Source organism: Salmo salar, chromosome 15 (assembly GCF_965601325.2).
Source record: "Salmo salar chromosome 15, fSalSal1, whole genome shotgun sequence".
NCBI classification, from domain to species: Eukaryota; Metazoa; Chordata; class Actinopteri; order Salmoniformes; family Salmonidae; genus Salmo; species Salmo salar.
In genome coordinates this window covers 47,275,022-47,292,235 of record NC_138305.1, presented here as the reverse complement: position 1 = coordinate 47,292,235, position 17,214 = coordinate 47,275,022, and the positions used below count along the sequence as shown (strand labels likewise).

The 17,214-nt window shown below is 41.7% G+C and overlaps 1 protein-coding gene across 3 annotated transcripts in view; it reads right to left on the bottom strand.

The window, feature by feature from the left end:
* The window catches only part of LOC106571473 (inverted formin-2), a 33,070-nt gene extending 20,420 nt beyond the window's left edge, over positions 1–12,650 (bottom strand). For 2 of the 3 annotated variants that reach the window (XM_082961834.1, XM_014144621.3), the window contains exon 1: positions 12,464–12,649. The gene's annotated coding sequence lies outside the window, so the exon portion shown is untranslated. Of the gene's footprint in view, positions 1–12,463 lie in introns of all 3 variants that reach the window. The other variant, XM_082961835.1, reaches the window with a different exon arrangement.
* Between the last annotated feature and the right edge of the window lie 4,564 nt (positions 12,651–17,214).

Genomic DNA, 17,214 nt, shown 5'->3' with positions numbered 1-17,214 from the left:
CAACCTTTAAGTCTTTACTGAAGACACATCTCTTCAGTAGGTCCTATGATTAAGTGTAGTCTGGCCCAGGGGTGTGAAGGTGAACGGAAAGGCTGGAGCAACGAACCGCCCTTGCTGTCTCTGCCTGGCCGGTTTCCCCTCTTTCCACTGGGATTCTCTGCCTCTACCCCTATTACAGGGGCTGAGTCACTGGCTTACTGGTGTTCTTCCAAGCCGTCCCTGGGAGGGGTGCGTCACTTGAGTGGGTTGAGTCACTGACGTGGTCTTCCTGTCTGGGTTGGCGCCCCCCCCTTGGGCTGTGCCGTGGCGGAGATCTTTGTGGGCTATACTCGGCCTTGTCCCGGGATGGTATGTTGGTGTAATCAGCCATAATCTGCATCCAAAAATGCCGATTACCGATTGTTATGATAACTTGAAATCGGCCCTAATTAATCGGCCATGCCGATTAGTTGCTAGATGCTAGGGTGTGGTCTCTTTTACAATGTAACAAAAACCACATTTCAGTTGTTCCCTCCTCTCTTATATACAGTTGAAGTCGGAAGTTTACATATACCTTAGCCAAATGCATTTAAAACTCTGTTTTTCACAATTCTTGACATTTAATCCTAGTAAAAATTCCCTGTCTTAGGTCAGTTAGGATCACCACTTTATTTTATGAATGTGAAATGTCAGAATAATAGTAGAGATAATGATTTATTTCGGCTTTTATTTCTTTCATCACATTCCCAGTGGTTCAGAAGTTAACATACACTCAATTAGTATTTGGTAGCATTGCCTTTAAATTGTTTACCTTGGGTCCAACGTTTCAGGTAGCCTTCCACAAGCTTCCCACAATAAGTTGGGTGAAATTTGACCCATTCCTCCTGACAGAGCTGGTGTAACCGAGTCAGGTTTGTAGGCCTCCTTGCTCACACACGCTTTTTCAGTTCTGCCCACAAATTTTCTATAGGGTTGAGGTCAGGGCTTTGTGATGGCCAGTCAATACCTTGACTTTGTTGTCTTTAAGCCATTTTGCCACAACTTTGGAAGTATGCTTGGGGTCAATGTCCATTTGGAAGAGCCATTTGCAACCAAGCTTTAACTTCCTGACTGATGTCTTGAGATGTTGCTTCAATATATCCACATAATTTTCCTACCTCTTGGTGCCATCTATTTTGTGAAGTGCACCAGTCCCTCCTGCAGCAAAGCACCCCCACAACATGATGCTGCCATCCCCGTGCTTCAGGGTTGGGATGGTGTTCTTCGGCTTGCAAGCGCCCCCCTTTTTCCTCCAAACACAACGATGGTCATTATAGCCAAACAGTTCTATTTTTGGTTTCATCAGACCAGAGGACATTTCTCCAAAAAGTACAATCTTTTTTATGGCGGTTTTGGAGCAGTGGCTTCTTCCTTGCTGAGCGGCTTTTCAGGTTATGTCGATATAGGACTTGTTTTACTGTGGATATAGATACTTTTGTACCTGTTTCCTCCGGCATCTTCACAAGGTCCTTTGCTGTTGTTCTGGGATTGATTTGCGCTTTTCGCACCAAAGTACGTTCATCTCTAAGAGACAGAAAGCGTCTCCTTCCTGAGCGATATGACGGCTGCGTGGTCCCATGGTGTTTATACTTTATACGTACTATTGTTTGTATAGATGAACGTGGTACCTTCAGGCGTTTGGAAATTGCTCCCAAGGATGAACCAGACTTGTGGAGGTCGACCATTATTTTCTGAGGTCTTGGCTGATTTATTTTGATTTTTCCATGATGTCAAGCAAAGAGGCACTGAGTTTGAAGGTAGGCCTTGAAATACATCCATAGGTACACCTCCAATTGGCTCAAATGATGTCAATTAGCCTATCAGAAGCTTCTAAAGCCATGACATAATTTTCTGGAATTTTCAAAGCTGTTTAAAGGCACAGTCAACCAAGTGTATGTAAACTTCTGACCCACTGGAATGTTGATACAGTGAATTATAAGTGAAATAATCTGTCTGTAAACAATTGTTTGAAAAATTACTTGTGTCATGCACAAAGTAGATGTCCTAACCGACTTACCAAAACTATAGTTTGTTAACAAGAAATTTGTGGAGTGGTTGAAAATCAAGTTTTAATGACTCCAACCTAAGTGTATGTAAACTTCCGACTTCAACTGTACCACTTTCAGTATAAGATCAAGATTAAATGTAAATTAAAGTTGGGTGAACTATCACTTCCACTTCAGTCTGAGTGTGACTGTTTGGACTTTACAGAGTTCTATAGAGGGCACACTACTAGTAGGCCTATGCCCTGTCCCAGACAGCAAGCTCAAATATCAGTCACTATCACTGTGTCTTTCACTGAGGTCGTAAGATCTGACTGCAGGTCATGCAACTGGAGACGGACGGCATGTGGCAGAAATTAAGCCCCATGGGCCACCACATAAAAGGAGGTGAAAAGTTATAATGGACGAATGTGAGAGAGGGGCATTTACTAATAGACAAGACAGTTAATAGACGATCACCAGGTCTTCCTCCTTTGACTTTGATTGAAAAGGTTAAAGGCTTTTCTATAGTCATGTTCAATTGAAAAGCCATTCTGTAAAATTTGCTGCAAAAACCAGCCATCAGCATAATATGGGATAATGCATAGTTCATTTGGTGTCATACTTGCTGAATTTGCAACAGCTTTGTGAGTATACTGATTCAGTCCCATCGTTGCTTGGAGCTGAGGTTTAAAGAGTATTCAGTGCCATTGGGACATAGATTAGTGACTGACAGATTGGCACATTTACAGCCACTCAACTTTGTGAGGACAGACAGACAGGGAGTGACCTAGGCTTGGGCGGTATACCGTATTTGCCGTATACAAGGGTATTTTAAAATACCAATGGTATGATTTTCAATACCGTCAAGCTTGAGTTATAAGCCACTGCTTATAACTAACTATAAGTTAACTATCTAAAATGTGCCAAATGTATTATCTCCAGCTCAGGGCTCCAGCTATTTATTTGGTTTGCTAACTTGCTAGCTAAGTGGCTAGCTTGCAAGATTGGTTACAGTAGACACATTCAACCCCCTCCTGGATGAAGATCCCTGATGCCTAATTTTTATTAAATGTTTACTTTTGGAAAGAAATAACGCCCCTTATGTGCACTGCCGGTAATACTGTATACCCCGGTATGCTACAGGAACAGTATAAAGTAATGAAAATATGGATACCGCCCAACCCTAGAGTGACCCAGTCAGCTATTCAGGCCTGTTAGCCAATACAATCACATCCCTCGCAGTGAATCTGATATGAGTGCTCCGTCTCTCTCTCCCCCTCACACAAAAACATTTTTGTCCTGTCTGTCTCTCTCTTGGACACTTCCTCCCTTCTATTTCTCTTTCTATGACTCTTTTTCCCTGACCCTCCCCTTTTCTCCCTCTCTCACTCACCCTTTCTTTGTTACTCAATTTTGTCAGAAGCCGGAGTCTTTCCAAACCAGTAGTAACAAATAGGAACCTCAGGTGGTATGATATCTTTAACTGTCAATGGGTGTGTTTCATAGATAAAAGCAAGTGTCAGACTCTTACCTCAATGAGGTATTTCTCAAGTGGAGCTGCAACAATTGTGCTACTTTAACAATTTCCACTGAAGATTTACCAAAACATAATTACAGGAAAAACTGTGCCGATACAAAGTTTGGTAACAGAATAAAACTGTTACCAAACTTTTCATCTGCAAGTTTTTCCAGTAAATGTTTTTTTTTTTTACTGTGTAAATTGTTCAAAGTAGTCATTGTGCATAGAGTTGTATGGTTTGTTAAACTTTGAAATCAATGGTTTTTGTTTGGAATACATTTTAAAGTGAAAAATCAGAGTCTCAATGAATTTCCTTTAACGTGGAATTGCCCTATGCTAGATAAATCCACATTCCAGTGATTGCACAAGAACGCAAAGAATCCAATCCAGACTTGTTGGTGAGGTTGGAGTATCCTCCTTCTAGCATAGGGAGAAGAAAATCAATGAAGTGCTCCTTTAAGAGACCATGGTTCTGAGAATGGGTGGGGTCCACATAAGCAGAAACCTCAATGTGCAGAATGCCCTCTGCACTACGGAGACATCCTACTGAAGAAATGTGACTCACACAGTTCAGGCTAGTGAATCATATCCTCCTCCTGTAGTCTGTGTTCTGTCTACTCTCTCTCTATTACAGTGCCTTTAAACTCTGCGTCCGTTCACATTGATTATCCAAGCCAGGCTTGAAATATACTACTGACAGAAAAAATGATTCATGAATAAACTTCTGTCTCCCACAGAAGCTACATTATAACATCACTTGTGTGTCTGTTTGAAGTTGTGACATCGACTTCGAGGTCAGTTTGAAGGTTTTTAATGTGGCGCTTTCCAGTGGTGCTGGAGTAGAGAGGCTAAGATTTTCTATAAACACAAAATCCTGATCTGTGCTGATGGCTTTTTTCCCTTTTGCTGCTCACTAATCCTCAGGCTTCCTGTCCAACAAAGAAGCATATACACCCCAGTATTTCTACTTTGCACACTCATCTGTCAAATCTACCATTCCAGTGTTTTAATTGCTATATTGTATTTACTTCGCCACCATGGCCTATTTATTGCCTTTACCTCCCTTATCTCACCTCATTTGCTCACATTGTATATAGACTTATTTTCTACTGTATTATTGACTGTATGTTTGTTTTACCCCATGTGTTCTCTGTGTTGTTATATGTGTCGAACTGCTTTGCTTTATCTTGGCCAGGGCGCAGTTGTAAATGAGAACTTGTTCTCAACTTGCCTACCTGGTTAAATAAAGGTGAAATAAATAAAAAATAAAAAAATATTACTATTTCAATTGAAAAATGTACGTTTTGGAAAGGCTACTGGTCTGGTGCAACATTGAGATTAAAAAAAATGATGTACAGTATGACCAACCGGAATGACACCAGACCTCTAACTTAGAACATGCATACCGGGGCTAACAAGTAACAACCAATCCACACTCAGTGGCTTTATAGGAAAACAGTCTTGCCATGTGACTGGAATGTTCATGCTTCAAAAACTTCCTAAGCTAAGCACATGCTGAAACATTCAACAAGTTGTGGAATTTCGGGAGCTACAATGACATAGTCTTGAGAACACATTACCGTGAATACAGGAATCCCTGTTCTGAAAGGGTACATTATTTGAACAGGCTTCTGCTTCTATGCTGCCTGGAAGGGAAAGGCTGAAGGAAACAGACATATTTCCTGCAGCTTAAGATGGGATGGGGACAGACAGAGAGACAGAGAAAAAGACTCTTTAGGAAATAATTATTAACTTTTGTTGTGTTATTCTCTCAGTCACATTCCTCCCAAAGTTGACCTGTGGATTTGCGTGATTATATTGACAGAGATTTCTGAAAGAGCCCAGAGATCATTATTGGTTCATATAGAGGCCTCAATGGCAATACCATGCAGTTATCAACAGGGTTGGGTTCAACTGAATTAAATCAATTCAGGAACTTACAGCACGGATGTGTTTGCAGTCTAAGACGTACAGTACTGTGTGGAATGTGATATGCATGCAAAGTATGCAGAAACTCTGGTTATTCATTCATTCACACCCCACTGTCATTTACACACATTATGTCCCTTAGAATGTGTAGCATGACATTCCTGGAGTGCTGGATATACTGTACAATGGGACTTCTTGTCAACACCAACATCATCCAGACCAGCATGACCCTGGCAGAGAGAATCTTCCTGGAGTCATGTGAAATAAGGAACCAGGCCATGCGCTATGTAATGTGACCTCCTTAAATGCTTACAGAGCAACTGAGCAATCTATGCAGTTTATAAAAAACTATCGGCCTATATCGAATCTTCCATTCCTCTCAAAATCTTTAGAAAAAGCTGTTGCACAGCAACTCACTGCCTTCCTGAAGACAAACAATGTATACGAAACGCTTCAGTCTGGTTTTAGACCCCATCATAGCACTGAGACTGCACTTGTGAAGGTGGTAAATGACCTTTTAATGACGTCAGACCGAGGCTCTGCATCTGTCCTCGTGCTCCTAGATCCTAGTGCCGCTTTTGATACCATCGATCACCACATTCTTTTGGAGAGATTGGAAAACCAAATTGGTCTACATGGACAAGTTCTGGCCTGGTTTAGATCTTATCTGTCGGAAAGATATCAGTTTGTCTCTGTGAATGGTTTGTCCTCTGACAAATCAATTGTAAATTTCGGTGTTCCTCAAGGTTCCGTTTTAGGACCACTATTGTTTTCACTATATATTTTACCTCTTGGGGATGTCATTCGAAAACATAATGTTAAATTTCACTGCTATGCGGACAACACACAGCTGTACATTTCAATGAAACATGGTGAAGCCCCAAAATTGCCCTCGCTAGAAGCCTGTGTTTCAGACATAAAGAAGTGGATGGCTGCAAACTTTCTATTTTTAAACTCGGACAAAACAGAGATGCTTGTTCTAGGTCCCAAGAAACAAAGAGATCTTCTGTTGAATCTGACAATTAATCTGGATGGTTGTACAGTCGTCACAAATAAAACTGTGAAGGACCTCGGCGTTACTCTGGACCCTGATCTCTCTTTTGAAGAACATATCAAGACTGTTTCAAGGACAGCTTTTTTCCATCTACGTAACATTGCAAAAATCAGAAACTTTCTGTCCAAAAATGACGCATAAAAATTAATCCATGCTTTTGTTACTTCTAGGCTGGACTACTGCAATGCTCTACTTTCCGGCTACCCAGATAAAGCACTAAACAAACTTCAGTTAGTGCTAAATACGGCTGCTAGAATCCTGACTAGAACCAAAAAATTTGATCATATTACTCCAGTGCTAGCCTCCCTACACTGGCTTCCTGTTAAGGCAAGGGCTGATTTCAAGGTTTTACTGCTAACCTACAAAGCATTACATGGGCTTGCTCCTACCTATCTTTCCGAATTGGTCCTGCCGTACATACCTAAACGTATGCTACGGTCACAAGACGCAGGCCTCTTTCCTAATTGTCCCTAGAATTTCTAAGCAAACGGCTGTAGGTAGGGCTTTCTCCTATAGAGCTCCATTTTTATGGAATGGTCTGCCTACCAATGTGGGAGACGCAGACTCAGTCTCAACCTTTAAGTCTTTACTGAAGACTTATCTCTTCAGTAGGTCCTATGATTAAGTATAGTCTGGCCCAGGAGTGTGAAGGTGAACGGAAAGGCTGGAGCAACGAACCGCCCTTGCTGTCTCTGCCTTGCCGGTTCCCCTCTTTCCACTGGGATTCTCTGCCTCTACCCCTATTACAGGGGCTGAGTCACTGGCTTACTGGTGTTCTTCCATGCCGTCCCTGGGAGGGGTGCGTCACTTGAGTGGGTTGAGTCACTGACGTGGTCTTCCTGTCTGGGTTGGCGCCCCCCCTTGGGTTGTGCCATGGCGGAGATCGTTGTGGGCTATACTCGGCCTTGTCTTAGGACGGTAAGTTGGTGGTTGGAGACATCCCTCTAGTGGTGTGGGGGCTGTGCTTTGGCAAAGTGGGTGGGGTTATATCCTGCCTGTTTGGCCCTGTCCGGGGGTATCATCGGATGGGGCAACAGTAGCTTCTGATCCCTCCTGTCTCAGCCTCCAGTATTTAATGTGTCGGGGGGCTAGGGTCAGTCTGTTACATCTGGAGTATTTCTCTTGTCTTATCCGGTGTCCTGTGTGAATTTAAATATGCTCTCTCTAATTCTCTCTTTCTCTCTTTCTGTCTTTCTCTCGGAGGACCAGAGCCCTAGGACCATGCCTCAGGACTACCTGGTATGATGACTCCTTGCTGTCCCCAGTCCACCTGGCCGTGCTGCTGCTCCAGTTTCAACTGTTCTGCCTGCGGCTATGGAACCCTGACCTGTTCACCGGACGTGCTTGTTGCACCCTCGACAACTACTATGATTATTATTATTTGACCATGCTGGTCATTTATGAACATTTAACATCTTGACCATGATCTGTTATAATATCCACCCTGCACAGCCAGAAGAGGACTGGCCACCCCTCATAGCCTGGTTCCTCTCTAGGTTTCTTCCTAGGTTTTTGGCCTTTCTAGGGAGTTTTTCCTAGGGAGTTTTTCCTAGCCACCGTGCTTCTTTCACATGCATTGCTTGCTGTTTGGGTTTTAGGCTGGGTTTTAGGCTGGGTTTCTGTACAGCACTTTGAGATATCAGCTGATGTACGAAGGGCTATATAAATACATTTGATTTGATTTTGATTTGATGATGATGGAATCACTATAAAAGACCTAAATAAAGATGTTCAGTAGCCATGGAAGTTTGAAACATAATAAACCTGGGCTCATCTCATGCAAAGGAATGGTTTTATATGGTGGATACTATTAGGCATCTAAGGCAATTGCCTGGGGCCTCGCATCATCAGGGGCCTTGTGAACTTGCCATAATTTAGTTTAATAATACATAATTTCTCTGTTATCTTGCCTTCCTCCTCCACTTGAGGCCTTCCTCCACTCGTGAGATACCTCTGAGGTACGCTATTAGCAGTAACCAGAGCGGTTTCTGTTTTGTTCCTAAAAATGTATCTTCTGGCGCATCTCAAAATCTATTTATTTTCTTTGAATTTGGCTCCAGCTTTTGAACGGAAGCTATTACCGATTGATGAGACTCATTCATGGTTTGATGCAAAAAAAGTGAGATGGTTTGGGATGAGTTGGACCGCAGAGTGAAGGAAAAGCAACAAGTAGTCAACATATGTGGGAACTCCTTCAAGACTGTTGGAAAAGCATTCCAGGTGAAGCTGGTTGAGAGAATGCCAAGAGTGTGCAAAGCTGTCATCAAGGCAAAGGGTGGATACTTTGAAGAATCTCAAATAAAAAATGTGTTTAACACTTTTTTGGTTACTACATGGTTATTTACTACATGTTATTTCATAGTTTTTATGTCTTCACTATTATTCTACAATGTACAAAATATTAAAAATAATGAAAAATCCTGAAATGAGTAGGTGTGTCCAAATGTTTGACTGGTACTGTAGGTATTGGCCAGAATTTCTATCCACCATAGAGATGGATAGAGATCACTACTTGGAAATAACCCGTTTTTTGCATGGACATTGCCATTGAGATCTTCCACCATTTTGAAGTAGTCAACTGGGTGGGACTTCCTATGGGTTAAGGAAGGATCACATGATCCCATCTAGGTCATCAGGTGGGCTCAGCCAATTAATTCTACTTGTGAGCATTCCATAACTGCAGGTGGCAGTAAATCACCAACCTTGACATTATACTTGTTCAAACAACAAACTCCAGGTGGCAGTATGTACCATTTCAGTTTGTTTACCAACTCATAGAAGTAGTAGAAGAAGAAAATTGAGTACTTCAAAATGGAGATGGCCTCAATGGTGCTGCCCGGTGCTCTCACAGACACCATAATGGGACAAAAGATGAGTTGTCTATGGTCCCTAACTTGAACATCTAAAACTAAATAGAAAACATGTAGAAATGTTAATGGACTTATCTATTTAAAAATAACTGCCCTTTTCTGGCCCGCAAATTGCTTTTGATGTGACCCTCGGACCAAAATTATTGCCCACTGCTGTTCAATGTAGTGATACAAAGACCTTTATTAGTGAAGGGCATTTCAAATCTTTTCAGTTAGCCTTTTCATTTTGGTTTATTCATCTAAAAGAGCCGGCTCCGAAAAGCTCTTCGTTCAGTAGCCATGAATGTTTTTAATAGACATGGGCAGGGGCCTCAGACTGGCCTCGGCCTAGGGCCTCCAAATCACTAAGTTCGCCCCTGGGAGCAGTAACATAATCAACAGCTGTTGACCTTCTAGCTAGCTGCATGTGCACCTTTGTCAGCAGAGGATCTCCACTAGCAGTTCCTCTTCCCTATAAATCCAGGGCATCACCCTCTGGGACCCAGTCAGCAGATTGTTAGTCAGCATCACAATGCCAACACTAGTGGTGCCCGGGTCAGCTGTTTGTTCACCCGCACCCTCCCGCAATTGCTAATAACCCATCCTCAACCACCAGATTATATGTGATAAAGTGAAAATCTGAGGCCAGCACCCGGCCCTAGCCCACTAATATAGAAAATACGCTGTATGCTACAGTCAAAGACAGCTGAAGATTTAACCCATCTGAACAATCTGCTACAGTTCCCTTGAATTTCCCTATTTGAAGTCCCTATCTTGTGACTTGTATTTGTATAGCTCCTCACCATCATCACATATAGGTCTAACATAGCCGGCACTGCTATCATCCTCTTTTAGCCTACCATTTCAACAAATCTTTCCCAAACATTTACTTTTCTGGCCCTCTTTATTTTCAACTCTCCATTTCACAGCTTTTCTCTAATTAAACTGCGACATTGTTCTTTTTACCTCCGTGGATTGACACGTTCCCATTCCCAAAAACATGTGGCGATTGGCGTGTAGACTATCTGGCACGCCTACAGTTAGGCTCTAAAGCTTATAGGCTTACGCACTAATGCCACTTAGCCTAAAATAATTCAAGAAAAACCTAAATGTAGCCTATAGATATAAATTGCACAATAATTATACATTTATGGATTTTTTAAGGTATTTTTTTCTCTTTATTCAATCCGCCCTTCATCCACACAATATTTAATGACCCTAAACCCATCTGCCCAGTGGATATAACCGCGGGAACTGCAGGGTATGAGTCAACCCGTGCCTCACTAGCCACACAACACAAATATAATTCTGTATGAAACTGTGCTTAAACACCCATTTTGTCTTGAGCTTCCTAAATAGCATAGTCCCTATGTAAATAAATCATATAGCCTTCTTAAACCTATCGAATTTCATTCTAAACTAATGGGCCATTCTGTCTTATTAACAGCAACATCAAACAAGAGCAGTTCAGTGAATGAAGTGACCTTTGTCTTCTGATCAAATCCGGTTAATGAGCTACATCATTGATTTTGAATCAAACACATACATCTAATTGGCCGCATTTGTGTGGCAGTGTTTTATTTTGTTTACAGAATGCATGGTTGTGCCGCATGCACAACTGCATACAACACATAACACACACACACACACTCCTTCTCATCTGATCTGTAAAGCCTATGTGCCTGTAGAAACACCAGACTGTCATGATCAGCTGCGTATGTGAGATGGGCATGCCATGGTAGCACTGACCGCCCCCTTGTGTCCGTCCCTTTCTGTCACTCACACATGTAAACAATACATGGCCACTCTAGAGTTCAGTGGACATAGCCCACTTACATAATCCAGTCATTAAACAGACATACACGTCACACTATCACCTAGCCATATCTATGACTAAAAAGAAAATACGTTTTATAATCTGAGTTCTTTGTATCTCTTCTTAGTCAAAGATATGGCTAACAATCACCAAATGTGAAGTGCAATGTTAGTTCTCTAGAAACAGACAAAATCCCATACTAACATTTGCACATATATTTTTATCTTTACTACTAATTGGTAAATTATTAGTAAAGAAATAGCCTACTTTGTGACGCATTGTGCCCATTGCCATCTTCACAAGCCTGACACAAAAGTGGCAGAAGATTGACAATGGAACTTCACATTTGCCCCAGTCTGGTGTCTCAATCTAGATGTAACATACTACATTTACATTTTAGTCATTTAGCAGACGCTCTTATCCAGAGCGACTTACAGTAATGAATGCATACATTTCATACATTTCTTTTTTTTGTACTGGCCCCCCATGGGAATCGAACCCTGGCGTTGCATACACCATGCTGGCATTGCAAACACCATGCTCTACCAACTGAGCCACAGAGCCACTACATGTAAATCTAACACACTCAAATTAGTATAATATGTTAGGTTTGGTATGGTTACATAAGACAGAAGGTTACCTAAGGCAAAAAATGAAAGTAAGGTGGTTGGTCTGGATAAGAACGTCTAGCAACCCAATGGTTCGTGTTTGAATCACATCACAGACAACTTTAGCTAATTTGTAACTATTTACTACTTTTTAGCTACTTTGTGACTACTTAGCATGTTAGCTAACCCTAACCTTAACCCGTAACCTTAACCCCTAGCCTTGTTAAAGTTAACCACTTAGCTAATGTTAGCGTTAGCAACCTAGCCACCCTAACTAACGACAGCTACAACAAATTGGATTTGTAACAAATCATACGTTTTTGCAAATTGGTAACATATTGTACGAATTGCAATTCATAACATACCATACGAAATTGATGATGGACATCATCAAATTAGTACCAATGGAACTTAACATACAGCATCATACTAATTGGAGTATGTATCCCGGATTTACTTTTACTATGTTATGTCCACCCCTGAGTCTAGGTTGTTTGCCTAGGCTATGAACGATCAAGACAATAGAATTCGCATCATGATACAATATACAACTATCTTATGTTGGACAAAAAGTTATTGTTAATGAGTGATGTGGTTCTCTCCGTCCAAGTGCTTAAGTTGAATAAATTACAGATGTTACCATTTTTCCCCATAAAGTCCTCATTATGAAATGTGTTACTCTTACGTTACTGAGTCCCTTAGGCTGCACGAAGGACGAATTCCACAGCAAATCGAAGGCAACACTAATATCGAAAAGTAACCGCTTTCCTACAAGTCCTGCGTTCTAGTAGAAACTATGGAATATAGACTGTTGTGTCCAAACCCTGCTGCGCTGTTCTCTGCATCTCACGGACTGCGCGTGACGAAAAGTGTGAGGGTAGAGAGTAAACATAGCTCCGCCTCCTCACCCACACATCTGGATTTTGATGAATTCAGCGAAATGGACCAGTCTGGACCAGTCGTCCTGTTAGTTGTTCAATGTCTCAATACTCTTGTCATATCATTCATCTTCTTGAATAATCAAATGTTCTAGACTAGGTAATATGAATAGGGTTGTCATACTGAGGTAAAATTTGTTTCATATTGGATATTCGTACCTAATATTTGATATTTTTATTTATTTTATTTTATTTCACCTTTATTTAACCAGGTAGGCTAGTTGAGAACAAGTTCTCATTTGCAACTGCGACCTGGCCAAGATAAAGCATAGCAATTCGACACATACAACAACAGAGTTACACATGGAATAAACAAAACATACAGTTAATAATACAGTAGAACAAAAGAAAACAAAAAGTCTATATACAGTGAGTGCAAATGAGGTAAGTTAAGGCAATAAATAGGCCATGGTGGCGAAGTAATTACAATATAGCAATTAAACACTGGAATGGTATATGTGCAGAAGATGAATGTGCAAGTAGAGATACTGGGGTGCAAAGGAGCAAGATAAACAAATAAATACAGTATGGGGATGAGGTAGGTAGATAGATGGGCTGTTTACAGATGGGCTATGTACAGGTGCAGTGATCTGTGAGCTGCTCTGACAGCTGGTGCTTAAAGCTAGTGAGGGAGATATGAGTCTCCAGCTTCAGATCTCATCATATCTCATCATAATATGGATAACTTGTTTCCTACTAATTATTTGCCTACTTTAGCAATGTCATCATATTTCCATGCCAAGTTAGACGAAACAGTCACATTAGCCTGAGAGGTGCAATGCATGTCTAGGGCCAAATAAATATTGGATGTACCTATTGTGGAACAAGCTAACTCAAGCCTGACTACAACAGTGTACTAACTACATTTACATTTAACATTTAAGTCATTTAGCAGACGCTCTTATCCAGAGCGACTTACAAATTGGTGGATTCACCTTATGATATCCAGTGGAACAACCACTTTACAATAGTGCATCTAAATCTTTGGGGGGGGGGGGGGGGGGGGGGGGTTAGAAGGATTACTTTATCCTATCCTAGGTATTCCTTAAAGAGGTGGGGTTTCAGGTGTCTCCGGAAGGTGGTGATTGACTCCGCTGTCCTGGCGTCGTGAGGGAGCTTGTTCCACCATTGGGGTGCCAGAGCAACGAACAGTTTTGACTGGGCTGAGTGGGAACTGTGCTTCCTCAGAGGTAGGGAGGCGAGCAGGCCAGAGGTGGATGAACGCAGTGCCCTTGTTTGGGTGTAGGGCCTGATCAGAGCCTGAAGGTACGGAGGTGCCGTTCCCTTCACAGCTCCGTAGGCAAGCACCATGGTCTTGTAGCGGATGCGAGCTTCAACAGGAAGCCAGTGGAGAGAGCGGAGGAGCGGGGTGACGTGAGAGAACTTGGGAAGGTTGAACACCAGACGGGCTGCGGCGTTCTGGATGAGTTGTAGGGGTTTAATGGCACAGGCAGGGAGCCCAGCCAACAGCGAGTTGCAGTAATCCAGACGGGAGATGACAAGTGCCTGGATTAGGACCTGCGCCGCTTCCTGTGTGAGGCAGGGTCGTACTCTGCGAATGTTGTAGAGCATGAACCTACAGGATCGGGTCACCGCCTTGATGTTAGTAGAGAACGACAGGGTCTTGTCCAGGGTCACTCCAAGGTTCTTAGCACTCTGGGAGGAGGACACAATGGAGTTGTCAACCGTGATGGCGAGATCATGGAATGGGCAGTCCTTCCCCGGGAGGAAGAGCAGCTCCGTCTTGCCGAGGTTCAGCTTGAGGTGGTGATCTGTCATCCACACTGATATGTCTGCCAGACATGCAGAGATGCGATTCGCCACCTGGTTATCAGAAGGGGGAAAGGAGAAGATTAATTGTGTGTCGTCTGCATAGCAATGGTAGGAGAGACCATGTGAGGATAGCAGCAACAATCGCCTTCATCATCCCCTTATTCAGAATATACCAATTTCATAGTCATGGCATGATTTGTGTAAGAGCTATTGAAGGTTGAAAGCCGAAAGAGAGAAAGAAAAAATATATATATATATAGAAAAATAAAAATAAAAAGTGGATTTTTCCCCATCCTTCCCTGATTCAGAATGTCTCATTTTGTATTATGTATTTATTTTGGATCCCTATTAGCTGCTACTCTTCCTGCCCTGTTCTTAGCCAATTGCAATTTACCTAAGGCACTCTTTGTGGCACCTGTCCACACGACTGAACAGTAGTCCAGGTGAGACAAAACTAGGGCCTGTAGGACCTGCCTTGCTGTTAAGAAGGCAGAGCAGTGCTTTATTATGGACAGACTTTTCCCCATCTTGGCTACTGTTGTATCAATATGTCACCTCATCTCGCTCAATTTCCACATTATTCATTACAAGATTTAGTTGAGGTTTAGGGTTTAGTGAATGATTTATCCCAAATACAATGCTTTAAGTTAAACTATTTAGAATGAACTTATTCATTGCCACCCATTCTGAAACCAACTGCAACTTTGTTAAGTGTTGCAGTCATTTCATTCGCTGTAGTAGCTGACGTATGTAGTGTTGAGTAATCCGCAGACATAGACACACTGAACTTACTCAAAGCCAGTGGCATGTCGTTTAGTAAAGATTGAAAAAAGTAAGGGCCTAGACAGCTGCAGTGGGGAATTCCTGATTCTACCTGGATTGTGTTGGATAGGCTTCCGGTAAAGAACACCCTCTGTGTTCTGTTAGACAGGTTACTCTTTACCCACAATATAGCAGGGGCTGTAAAGCCATAACACACGTTTTTCCAGCAGTAGACTATGATGGATCATGTCAAAAGCCGCACTGAAGTCTAACAAAACAGCCCCCACAATCTTTTTATCATCATTTTCTCTCAGCCAATTGTTGTGTAAGTGCTGTGCTTGTTGAATGTCCTTCCCTATAAGTGTGCTGAAAGTCTGTTGTCAATTTGTTTACTGTAAAATAGCATTGTATCTGGTCAAACACCATTTTTTCCAAAACTTTACTAAGGGTTGGTAACAGGTTGATTGGTCAGCTATTTGAGCCAGTAAAATGGGCTTTACTATTCTTAGGTAGGGGATTTACTTTTGCTTCCCTCCAGGCCTGAGGGTACACACTTTCTAGTAGGCTTAAATTGAAGATATGGCAAATAGGAGTGGCAATATCGTCCGCTATTATCCTCAGTAATTTTCCATCTAAGTTGTCGGAGCAGAGTTTGCCTTTTTGCCCAAAATTTCATTTAATGTGCTCCAAAGCGTTTTACTATCATTCTTTATGTAATTTATCTTTGTTTCATGGTATAGTTTCTTCTTCTTTTTATTCAGTTTAGTCACAGGATTTCTCAATTTGCAGTATATTAGCCAATCGGTTGTGCAGCCAGAATTAGTTGCCATTTCTTTTGCCTCATTTATTTGAATTTTATTTTATTTCACCTTTATTTAACCAGGTAGGCTAGTTGAGAACATGTTCTCATTTGCAACTGCGACTTGGCCAAGATAAAGCAAAGCTGTTCGACACATACAACAACACAGAGTTACACATGGAATAAACAAGAGTACAGTCAATAACACAATAGAAAAAAAGAAAGTCTATATACAGTGTTTGCAAATGCCCGGGATGGTAGGCAATAAATAGGCCATAGTAGCAAAGTCATTACAATTTAGCAGATTAACACTGCAGTGATAAATGAGCAGATGATGATGTGCAAGTAGAGATACTAGTGTGCAAAAGAGCAGAAAAGTAAATAAAAACAATATGGGGATGAGGTAGGTAGATTGGGTGGGCTATTTACAGAAGAACTATGTACAGCTGCAGCGATCGGTTAGCTGCTCAGATAGCTGATGTTTAAAGTTAGTAATTGAGTCTCAGAGTCAATCAGAATATGAATGCCATCTGTTACTAGCAAATTATTGATTTAATGAACTTTGTTTCTTAAGTTACATATGTTAATGTGGGCTATTTTTAGCACTTTCTGCAATGCTTTATTGTTTGTATTGCTTTACTGGGTAGCTTAGCAGAGGTAGACATGCTCAGGTTATTTATGTTAGTGCAGGGTGAGCTGAACTTCCTACTAGGGGACACCACCTCAGTGTCAACAGTATAACTCTGGTTCATAGGCACGTGATTACCGCATACAATAGCTGTAGGATCAGCAGAGGCATTTAGGACAGTAAGAGGGAAATACATTAGGGTACTTACATTAAGTCTTCCAGCCCCTCTGGGATAATGTACATTTGCTGAAGCATTATGACAACTCAGCGAGACAATGGTAGGGATTAACTGAGCTGGGCTTGGGTCATTGATAAGTCATTGTTTCAACGCAGCCTTATATTAACGTGAAAGGATCCAGGAGTCCAAATGATGTGGGTGCATCCCATCCTCCTTATAATATGAGCTTTGTTTCCAGAAGGTATCAAAAGTGTCAATAAATGTAACACCCGCAGAGCTGCAATAGTCTCGTAGCCAGTTATGTAGGGCTACAAGTCTGCTGAACAGTTCAATGCCATGATTTAGGGATGGCAGAGTG